This window comes from Leptonychotes weddellii, chromosome 9 (genome assembly GCF_054177405.1).
Source record: "Leptonychotes weddellii isolate Sample4059 chromosome 9, ASM5417740v2, whole genome shotgun sequence".
In the NCBI taxonomy this organism is placed as follows: Eukaryota; Metazoa; Chordata; class Mammalia; order Carnivora; family Phocidae; genus Leptonychotes; species Leptonychotes weddellii.
Genome location: NC_138377.1, coordinates 72,531,148 through 72,543,534, shown reverse-complemented (window position 1 = coordinate 72,543,534; position 12,387 = coordinate 72,531,148). Strand labels below are relative to the sequence as shown.

The following is a 12,387-nucleotide window of genomic DNA, read 5'->3' as shown; positions in this document are numbered from 1 at the left end:
AAAAATGCCCAGTAAGGCTTTTTTTTTAATCTGTAAATTGTGGTTGAAATTAATATAGATTTCCCCTGCTATCCAGAAGTAGAACATTCCTATGAAACCTTTTGTAAGCCAAAACAGCATCAGGTAAAGAAGCAATTACCATTAATTTATGTGGAAACATTTTTTGAGCATTCCCAGACTGAAAAAATAATCTCTCTTAGATTTCTCTGATACCTTAGGATACATCTTGCTAATTAATGGATGAACAAAATAAATTGAGATAAAGCACAGATGCTCACGGGCACAGCTCAGGGCTATGGTGGCGTGGTGCTGAGATGCTGAGTGTAGTTCTCAGGGAAAGAGCTTGGGGGGCCACTCTCACTGTTCGGGGTGTGTGCTGCCTCTGTGACAGCTTGCTGCGAAGCAAATGCTGAACGCTGTTTTTGCTTTTAGCCTTTTTTCTGTAAAAGCAAAAATCCTCTTTGGATTTCTTTTGGTTAGCAAAAACAGGTACTAATGTAGATCTTTTGTAAAAGCAAAGTGGTGTCATGTGAACTTTAGAAAAGTGAAGGATACCTGTAATGCCAATTTCAGATTCCTAACACAGCTAGTGGTGTTAAAAGTAGATTTGAAACAGGTTTGGTTAAAATGAAAACTATCAAAGTGACCTCAAAAGAAACATGTCATGAAGTTCTGTTAGATACGATTAGTAGACAGCTTGTGTTATATGTGATTTACCGGGAAAGTTCACTGACATCCAAGCTGGTTCAGTGAGATGAGTCTGGGAATGTGAAATTGCTATGAAAATTTCTAAATGCTTACTCTCGCATTCTCTTGTTACCTTGTCATGGACCCATAACAAATGGCTTGTGGATTGTCACTGGTCCATGGACAACATTTTGTGTAGCACTAAAATAGATGCCTCCTCCAAAACCCTTATGAAGCTGTCGTAAGTTCTCCAATATTTGCTGAGAGTTACTGGATTGATAACCTACTCCTCTCAGTCATAAAATAAGATTAGGGATTACATTTGGCCATGTGTATCAAAACAAAGCAAATAATGTGACTTATACAAGGTAGCAGTTATTTTAAAGACATCTGGTGTGGGTTGTATAGTCAGTGATCCTTTGCATCAGGAACTCAGGCTTCTTCTGTCATTGTTTCACTGGACATGGCTTTCTTTTTCACCGTACCTCATGATTCAAGATGGCTTATGTCCACATTCCAGCCAGGGAATGGGATGGGAGAGCGGGAGCTTGGAAGAGACTTTTAAGGCACTTTCTGGAATTTGCATGTATTGTTTCCACACACATTTCATTGACAAGAGCTTTAGTTGTAAAACCAGCCATACCAAGTTGCAAGAAATTTTCTGAAATGTAATAATTATTCCAGGAAGTTGTGTTCACCTAAGATACTTCAGAACATTAGGCTATCAGGTAGAAAAGAATGTCAGGATTCCATTAGGCGGCACAAACTATTATAGATTTTTAGCATGAGATAGTGTGATTTACCCCTTTTAGTGACAGGATCTACTCAGGGTCTATGAAGATTTATCCAATTTAGAATTTTATAACTGACTTGCATTTTTAAACAACCCCATACTCAATGTATGCAGATTTCTAGCCCGGATGCTAGATTGGTACGTATGTTTTCCAAATAAAATTATGTACAGCTGTGGCAAGAGACACCCTCGTAGCCAAGATTCAAAACCTGCAGCTGGATACTGTCTGTGAGAGGTGCTGTGGATATGGCAGTGGACAAGGCAGGGTCTGTCATTACAGAGCTTACAGTCTAGCAAAGGAGATAACAAGTAGACAGATAATGGCAATATGGTATGAAATGGGCTTTGAAGGATACCGTCAGAGTGATTTCAGAGCAGACTAAAAGACTTCCAGTTGGAATCAGGTTCAGTCTATTCTTGTGGAAGTATTATGTCCAGCAGAGGTTCTGCTGCTTAGCTAAAAATTACTTGAGGCCGGATGGACTGCCACTAGATATGTTAACATAATGTTGCCAGTTCGTTTCCCCTAAACTCTGCTCATTAAGTCTAGATAGGAACACCCATTATTGGAGAAACCCCAGGTCTTAGAAATCCTAGAAGGGAGCCTCTCTATAGCACCACATTGGCAACGAGAGTTTCTCTCTATATATAAAATTTACTTAAAAAAAGCCTTTAAAAAAACAAAACAAAACTTGAGTGAATGTGCTTTTAGCAATGGAAGCTATTTAAGAAATGTGTCCGTTTGTTCAGGTTAATAAATCAGAATCAAGACTGCTGAAATGTGGGGGTATGGGCAAATATGTCCACTCTTGTATATAGATATAGATAGGTAAATATTTTTGCATATTTTACTTTACACTTATTTCTTTGTGGCCAAGACACTGATGCTGAGGTCTGTGCATCAGACTTCTGTAACCAGCAGAAACGCAGCTCCCTTTACATATATTCAGTTACCGAGTTCTCCTAATAGGGACTTTTTCCAGGTGTTTCAAACTTTTGTTTTTCATAGATCTCTTCTTGTTTGTTTTTTTTTCCCCGGAGATTTCATTCCATTCTCATATGGTTAGATACCTTCAGATTGCTGTTTTTTGAAATCTGCCTCAGAAGGAAACTATTATGGAGTCTTGTATTTGTAGAACTAGCTGATGTATCTTTCATGAAACCTTTCTCCGTCATCTCAGATCAAATTCATTCGGTTTCCCTCTGTCAGTCTCAGGGCGACTGGTTTTTCCTGCTTTCTTGGAATTCCTGTCAGATTAGGTACAACAGTTATCTATGGGCAGACGTGTTGGTTTTTCCACTCCCCAACCAACTTCTAGGTTGTATCTTTTTTGAGAAAGTCAGTGTCTTTCTCATATTCTCCAATTTATTACTTGTTTATGTATTGAGTCCCAACCTCCCACATTAATATATAGAAACCCAACCCCCCATGTGACTGTATTTGGAGATAGGGCCTTTAAGGAGGTAATTAGGTTTAAGTAAAGTGTTAAGGGTGGGCCCCTAATCAGGACTGGTGTTCTTATCAGAGGAGGAAGAGATACAAGATCTCAGTCTCTCCTTCTCTCTCTCTCTGCACAGAGAGAGAAGGTCATGGGAGGGCACATCTAGGTGGTAGACACCTGCAAGCCTGGGAGAGAAGGCTTGCCAGAAACCAACTTTTTTGGCACCTTGTTCTTGGACTTGTAGCATCCAGAACAATTTCTATTGTTTAAGTCCCCCAGTCTGTGGTATTTTGTTATGGCAGCTCTAGCAGACTATACGTTACCTAACACGCAGTATTTAGCATATAATTTCTAGTCAATAGATACTTATTTCTTATTGACAGTAATTATTTTTGTGGGGAAGAACTTAGTTCTATAATTATCTTACATTCTTGTATTAGAGAAGTCATTTCTAAGAGTTTATTTAAATGCCTCTCCCCAGCGTCTTAATACACGCACACACACACACACACACAGACACGCACACACACATGCACACATCCATGCATGTGCTTGGAATTAGCCATTTTGAGTGCACAGAATGGCCACTAAATTTGCTTTTGTACCAGATAAATTGTCTAATTTCAAACTGTTGATAGACAGGAGATACTAAAGAACACAGTATGTTTCCTTAGAATCCTCCTCCTTGCAAGATACTTGTCATCCTAGTTTATTATTTCCCTCAAAGCGCATTTTTTGATATCTGAATCCATAACTTTTTGCTCATTTTTGTCATTAGCACCTATCCAGATAGGCTGCTGTGGAGGAAGGGGCATTTAAACATTCATTCACTTATTTACTCACTCAATCACTTAAAACAGTTTTAGAGATTTCCTATTGCCAAGCACTATTCTGGGAACTATAATAAATATAGGGGTAAAAAGAGGATGTCCCTACTTTTATGTTTATAGTCTAGTACTGGAAGATTCAGGCTATATACATGTGAACAAGCAAATAAATAAGATGATTTTATTTTTTATACTTTTTTATTTTGGTGAAATAAACATAACATAAAATTTACCATTTTAATCATTTAAAGCATACAATTCCATGCCATTAAATACTATCATAATATGTTTTAATCCCTTCTTTTTAAAACAATTTTTTTATTTGAGTATAATTGACATACAATGTTACATTGGTTTTAGGTATACAACATAATGATTCAACTTCTCTGTACATTATGCTATGTTTACCACAAGTGTAATTGCTGTCAGTCACCATGTAATGCTATGACAGTATCACTAACCGTAATTCTTACCCTGTGCCTTTTATTCCCATGACTTACTCATTCCATAACTGGAAGCCTGTGTCTCCCACTCCTTTTCATGCATTTTGCCCATCCTCCATCCCCCTTCCCTCTGGCAAGCATCGGTTTGTTCTATTTATAGATCTGATTCCGCTCTTTGTTTATTCATTTGTTTTGTTTTTTAGATTGCACAAATGAATGAAATCATATATTTGTCTTTCTTTAACTTACTTCACTTAACATAATACCCTCTAGGTCCATGTTATCACAAATGGCAAGATCTCATCCTTTTTATGGCCTTGTAATATTTCATTGTATGTCTGAATGTGCGTATACACACACACACACGCACACACTTATACGTACCTACATACACACATGCACACATCTTCCTTTTAAAAAGAAGTATGGAGATATCTGAGCATTTTTAATTCCGGGTTTGTGGGGATGTATATCATGTATATTCTAATACATGATGATTGAAAGACAAAGCTATCTGAATTTCCTAATTAACCACAATTAGTTATATACTAAGAAATGCAGATAACATGACCTAAAGTTAAAAATTGCTAGTACTCTTCACTGGATTCATGAAAAAAGTTAGATGCTAAAAATTCTTAGTAGAATGCATGGGGATAATAGGTTAAGGGCTTAATCTAAGATTGTGAATTTAGTAGTCAAGTTGGAGCTCCAACACTATGTTCATTGCCACCATATTGCTTTACCTTTTAAGCTTCAGCCAGCTGATCTATTGTTCAGGGAATATGATGCACATTATTCTGTCCTGTTTCTATTATTCAAGAACCACACAAAAAAGAGTGAAATAATTTAACAGTTACAAAAGGTTTGAGAAATATGCAGTCTCTAACATTTGATAATTTCCCTTATTTTCCCAAACATACACTCAAACACCACAGAAACAACCAAGTAATATCAAATTACTGAACTAATCAAATTATCTGGGCAGTTGTCTCATCTCCCTACTTCCTATGCCTGAATAGAAAAGGTGACTCAATGAGAGCATTGCATGTAGACATGTCTGGGAAAACCCCATAGAGGGAGCAAATACACCTGTTATGGAAACATCTGTGGCTATTCCTAAGGAGAGGAATAAGCAGGATTAACACTATGTGTCAGTGACAGATGTTGCTCTACGTCTCTAACCACAGAGATCATGCTCATTTGTCCAGTATAGGACTGTCGCATACCCTGGATTACTCACTCTTTATTCCCTGATCCTTTTGGGGTAGTAGGCTATGGCATACTTGTGGGAAAGTATAATATATGCCCCAATGATTGGCGCTTTAAACTATAAATGCATATATTTAGCAAATACATATCTGGAGTAACCAACTTTACTGACCATGTGTCCTCTGTTAACCCCTTTGAATCTCATGCTGTTTTTATAAAATGGTCCTCATTGCTCTAATAGTCTGCTTGGGCTGCCATAACAAAAAAATCATGGACTGGGTAGCTTAACAACAGAAATTTATTTTTCTGCAGTTCTGGAGGCTGGAAGTCTGAGATCACTATGCCATCATGGTCAGTTTCTGGTGAGAACTCTCTTCCTGGCTTGCACGTGGCCACCTTCTTGCTGTGTCCTAAAATGCGTAGAGACAAAGATTTCTCTTTTTATGTTCTTATAAAGCCACCAATCCTATCAGATAAGGGCCCCACCTTTTGATCTTATTTAACCTTAATAGTCTCCTAAAGCCTTACCTTTAAATATAGTCACATTGGGGGTTGGGGCTGCAACAAATGAATTTGGTAGTGGGTGGCGGGTGTAGGGGGACACAGTTCAGTCCACAGCATATGGATATGTGAGGATTAAGTGACAACAAGGTCAATTGTGAATACTTATTTAAAAAAAAAATTGTCTAGGAGTTTCATATCCAAGTCACATTTTCTTTAAGTCAGTACCCTGCAAATGTCTTAGGTCAAGTATCATCTTTCCTTGAATGATTTTTTCCTTGATTTAAAAACTGGTGAAAGGTGATGGGGGCTTGAGTTGAATCAGGTGGGAGACGATGAGCTGTCTTAACAGGAAAGTGGGTGAAGCGTAATGGAAAGAACATTTGGCTTAAATGTTCTCAGTTTTTAGTTCAGGCAAATAATTTAATCTCTCTAAGCTTATCAGTAAGATGGAAACATTGATAACTACTTTCTTTTTTGAATTTAAAATTTTTTATTGAGGTGTTGACATATAACATTATAATTATCAAATTAAAATGATTTGATATTTGCATACACTGTGAAATAATAACCACAATAAGTCTAATTCTCATCCCAGGCATAGTTACACGTTTGTTTTTTTATGCCTCCCCTCTGGCAACCATCAACTTGTTTTCGGTATCTATGAGCTTGGTTTTTGTTTGTTTTGTTTTGATTTTTTTTTTTTTTTAGATTCCACATTATAAGTAAAATCATATGGTATTTGTCTTTCTTTCTTTGACTTATTTCACTTAGCATGCCGTCAGACCCCATCCATGTTGTCACAAATGGCAAGATTCCATTCTTTTTATATGGCTGAGTAGTATGCCATTGTGTGTGTGTGTATACATTTTCTTTGTCCATTTATCCATTGATGGGCACGTAGAAGACATACAGATGGCCAGCAGATACATGAAAAGATGATGAACAACACTAATCACCAGGGAAATGCAAATCAAAACCACAATGATATCTCACACTTGATGGGATGACTACTATTAAAAAGATGAGAAATAAGTGTTGGTGAGGATGTGGAGAAAAGGGAACTCTCATGTACTGTTGAAGGCAGTGCAAACTGGAGCAGCCACTATGAAAAACATGGGGAAATAAAAACAAAAAAAAAACCTTAAAATAAAATAAAAATAGAAAATGTACGGAAGTCCCTAAAAAAAGTTTAAAGTAGAACTGTATGATCCAGCAATTCCACTTCTGGGTATTTATCTGAAGAAAAGTAAAACTGGGCATTTACCTGAAGAAAATTAAAAAAGATATATGCACCCCCATGTTTACTGCAGCATTATTTATAATAGCTAAGATATGGATAACTACCTCTTAATGGATCTTTGGAGTTTGAATGACTGAATAAAGCGCTTAGTGCAGGGACTTAGATATAGTAAGATGTTATGTATATTTCTCTTTCTTCCCCTTTCTTATTCTAATCAAGTTAAGCTACAATTTACTTACTTATGAATTCCAACATGTGGGTTCAGTTCCAATTTGCAGTTCCAGGAAATCAAGAAGTATGGAGCCATTGTATGAGCAGTGTCATGAAATATAAGAAAGTGAGAAGTCCAGCTTCAGTAATCTTTAAATTCTCCTTAAGTTGAAGGTGAGCTTAAGTGACACAGTTATGCCAAAAGTGAATTAACCTTGCTTGCAATAGTCTTTAAGAAATTAATGAATAGATTTCTTGAAGTGAAGCACAGTACCTTATTACTTGTTATATTCCCAGTGCCTAGCATAGTCCTGGCATATAGGACATTTTAAATGAATTCTCTGCTGTTGCTAGAGTAAAATTTAATCAGGAGTAGACAGTGTTGAATTGATTTGATTTTCTAAGCAGTATTAATTGCCTGCACATATAGACAATAAAAACAACAACAAAAATACCTGCCAAGAAATTGGTGCCTTGAAGGACCTTGTAAATATTGATGAGCATGTTTCCTATTTGTTTCTAGTGTTGGTCAAAAAACTAAACTCAGTAACTTCATTTCACCCTATGGAAGGGCCTGCAGTTCTTTTATATTCAGAACCACCGGAGTGAGGCATGTTAAATAATTCAAATGAGAAATTTCTAGTTTCTACCTTTATATATCTCCTGGGTTTTGTTTTGTTCACCCAGTCATCTGCAAAAACCATCAAATGCTCAAATTCATAGTCTGTGATTTGGTGACCCTGAACCTCTTGGTAGCCTGGAATGAACATGAAATACTCTTATTGAGCACTTGGAACCCAGTCAGACATTAGTTTTCCTGCCATGAAATCCTCTGATGCCAATGAAGAGGGAAATCAGAAACAGAAATCAGACAATTCTGGCCCACTGCCTTCCAATACAATGGATGAGTCACTGACAGAAATGGGGCTGGATGCTGGATATCTCTCTCCTAAATCCTTTTATCCCAGTTATTTAAGTTTGTTACTTCTTGGAGCCATGAAATTGAAGAATACTTTGCTGAGGTGATGAAGATTTTAGATTCTAAAATGTCCCCCGCATCTCCTGTCAGGAAGTGTGAGCCTTGATTGGGGTGAGAGTTAATTTTCTGATGCTTATACACTCTTGTATAACTCATGTTCCACCCAAGAGAATGAATTTTCTGTACAAGAAGCCATGCCAATCCATTGAAAATCCTTGGGTTGCATGTTTGTTTATAACTTTTCCATATAGTTGGTTCTGCTCCAACTCATTTGAAAGAGACATCTGTTGGATGATTTGGTGCAATATCTATGTTTGCTAAAAGTCTACTCTGACAGGTCATTGTAAAAGAACCCGAGATGGGGTGGGGGGAACTCAGTCACATGCTGAGGGGCTTGTAATTACAGGAATAGATTTGAGATGATTATCCAAGACAGTGACTTCAAGATTAAACTAGGCCACGGAGTTAGCCACAGGGCTTTGCAAATTCTTTGTGGTTCAATCCTCTAGGGTGTCCTGTCACTGTGCTTGCCAGTAATGAATATCACTTCCATGTGGGAGCTTTCAGGTCCTCTTGATGCACTCTGAAGCCATACATGTCTCAGTCACATCAGACATCATTCTGCTCTTCAACTTGAAGAACAGTCTGAGCAAGTCAGTGAGGTTTGCCATGGCATCAGAGCTCCTTCTAAAACCCACATCTCTTGAATAATAACTGTGATTCTGAATAGTTGACTCATGAATATTTCCTGCTAAGGAACAACGGGAGTAGTCTGAGGAAATGAAATCCATACAAGTAATTACCAAGCTTTATTTCATTCTGTGTTTGAATACTCTTTAACTTCAGATGTTTTTACCAGACTGGTAACACATAGAAAAATCAGTTGATATGACTATCCTTTTCTTTTTTCCTTCACTTCTCTAGTGTGGTGCTAACTGTAGGGAAGGAAGTGGCAAGAGAAAACAAAAATCAACCATCCCAATCCATTTCGCTCTTCTCCTGGCAATCCTGTTTTGAAGGCAGTCACTGCTGCTCAGAAAGGTCAAGCCAAAATCAGTGTAAAAATCCAGGCACCTTCTCAAGTCTAGAGGGAGCCAGAAGTATGCTTCTTTATAGGAAGAGTGACACTGGAACCCTCCTGAGCTCTCTGAGGTCCCTAAGTATACCACCCCCTCACCCCTGCAACTACCCAAGTGATGTCCTATAAATGATTAGATTGTGGTCTATAGAAGAGTTTCTGCATATGAAAAAAAAATCAATTTTGGAATAAGAGTTGTCACCAGAAAGATTTCCATTTATCAAGCACGTATTAGGAAGCAGACTCTTTGTGAGGGACATTACAGATACTCTTTTATGTACTTCTTGGCAGGATACATTTAGGTCTTGTTCCCATTTTACAGGTGAGGAAAATGAAGCATCAGGGGATTAAGTAGCTAGTCTCAGGCAACCCATTTATCAAGTGGCAGAACCTGGAGTTGAGTTCAGGTCAGAATGAAGCTCCTTAAGGTCAGAATTTTTCTCTCTTTGCTCCTGAAGTATTCCTAAGTACCTGGAAGAGTGCCTGGCCGATTGTAGGTGCTCAGCATATGTTGTCAGGTGATTGCGTTAATGAAGATTCTAGCACATGTACTCGTAACCGTTACTTTACACTGTCTTGTCTCTGTCTCTTCACTCTAGTCATTTGTCTGGTCTCTGTCTCCCACACTTTTCCATAGGGAACTGGAACCCAGGCTGCTTCAGCCTGCTGTGCAGAGTTACATCCCCATATGAATACATCCTGCTGAAGGAATGCAGCAGTTGTCAGGAAGTTGTCTCCCTGGGTCTGATTCCCTCCCTCTTTCCATCTCATCCTCCTTCCCACAAAGATACTGAGGCCCTGCTAGGTGGGCTGAGCATTGGAGATTCACTATGAGCAAAGCTGACATGGTTCCCATCCTCAGGCAGTTTACTGGTTAAATTATGTGTACGACCAGTGTTTTGGCAGAAAATTAGAGGGTGTTATAGGAGCATACAAAAAGGGGACCCGACCTATTCTTTGGGGTCACTGAAGACTTGCACATTTGAACTTTAAGATGAGACCTAAGGAATGCTGGCTAGGGTCTGAAAAAAAGGGAACCGTCATGCACTGTTGTGGGAATGCAAACTGGTGCAGCTGCTATGGAAAACAGTATGGAGGTTCCTCAAGAAATTAGAAGTAGGACTGCCATGTGATCCAGCAATCCCACTTCTGGGTATATATCCAAAGGGAACAAAATCATTATCTGTAAGAGATGTCTGTTTTTCCATGTCCATTGCAGCATTATTCACAATAGCCAAGGTATGGAAACAATCTAATTATCTCTCAATGTACAAATAGATAAATGTGACCTATACCTGTGAGAGATCGATTGATTGATCCATCAATAGATACGTATATACACATACACACACACATAGAAGTACTGTTCACCCTTAAGAAGGAAATTCTGCCATTTTCAGCAACACAGATGAATCTGGAAGGCTTTATGCTAAGTGAATAAACCAGAAAGAGAAAGATGAATACTTCATGATAATCACTTATATGCGGAATATATATATATATATATATAAAGGAAGAAAGTTGAACTCAGAAACCAGAATAGAATGGAGGTTGCCAGAAGCCGAGACTAGGGGAAATGGGCAGAGGTTGATAAAAGGGTATAAAATTTCAGTTATAAGATGAATAAGGTCTGAGGATCTAATGTATATAACATGGTGACTATAGTTGGTAAGACTGTATTGTATAATTGAAATTTGGTAAGAAAGTAGCACTTAAATTTAAGTTCTCACCAAAAAAAAAAAAAAAAGGTAAATCTGTGAGGTGATGGATGTGTTTAACTTGATTATGGGAATCCCTTCATAATGTGTATGTATATCAAGTCATCATGTTGCACACTTTAAATATATTACAAATTTTATTTGTCAATTATATCTCAGTAAAGCTGGGGAAGGAAAGGAAGAGTAGGAGTTCTTAAAGTATAGCCTGGGATCACTGGAGGTCCCTGCCTAAGACACTGATAATGGGTTCAGGAGTCAAATGTATTCTTGTAATAATACTTAGAAGTAATTAGCTGTTTTCTTTCTCATTCTTTTACAAGTGTACAGTGGAGTTTTCCAGAGGCTACATGATGTATGATGTTACAACATATTGGATGTAGAATTAGATATGAGAATCCATCTGTTTTCTATTAAGCCAGACATTAAAGAGATTTGCAAAAATGTAAAACAGTGCCATTCTTTTTACTGATATGTTTTTGGTTTGGGAGAATGTAGTTGTTTTTCATAAAATATTTATGTTAAAGTGTAATCAGTTTACTATGTTATTTTTAGATGAATTCAATATTTAAAAATTTCCTGGTTTTAATTTGTAACATGTAAATATCCATAGATAGAATCCACATTTTTAAAAAATGCTCTTTGGAATCCTTAATAACTTTTAAGAGTATAGAGGAGTCCTGAGTCCAAAAAGTTTGAAAATTGTTGAGCTAAGTAAAGAGGAGGACGGAATGTTTCATGTTGAAGAAGAAGCATGTGGAAAAGCCCTGATTTAGGCCACAACTTACAGTTTTGAGGAAATTGAAGAAGTCCAGTGTGGTTGGAGCATAGATAGTGAGGAGAGGCTGTAAAATAAAGGTTAGTGGGTAAGCAATGCCAGGTTTGGGAGCAAGAACGTCTCAGCTCAGTGGGAGGTCACTGATGGGTTTTAAGCAGGCTGGAGTTGTTCAGATGTATGTGGAAGGAAAGAAGGAAGGAAAGAAAGAAAAGGACGGAAGGCAGGAAGGAAGGAGGGAGGGAGGAGGGGAGGAAAGGAAGGTCAGTGAAGAGGCTTTTGGGGAAACCTTGGTAAGTCCTGAGTTGGGGGCAGTAGGATTGGATAGAAGATGGATTTATTATTATTATGTTATGTTAATCACCATACATTACATCATTAGTTTTTGATGTAGTGTTCCATGATTCATTGCGTATAACACCCAGTGCTCCATGCAGAACGTGCTCTCTTTAATACCCATCACCAGGCTAACCCCTCCTCCCACC

The 12,387-nt window shown here is 37.8% G+C and overlaps 1 long non-coding RNA gene across 3 annotated transcripts in view; it reads left to right on the top strand.

Annotated features, from left to right (window-relative positions):
- The window catches only part of LOC145723486 (uncharacterized), a 330,232-nt gene that overhangs the window by 99,919 nt on the left and 217,926 nt on the right, over positions 1-12,387 (top strand). The window lies entirely within an intron of this gene.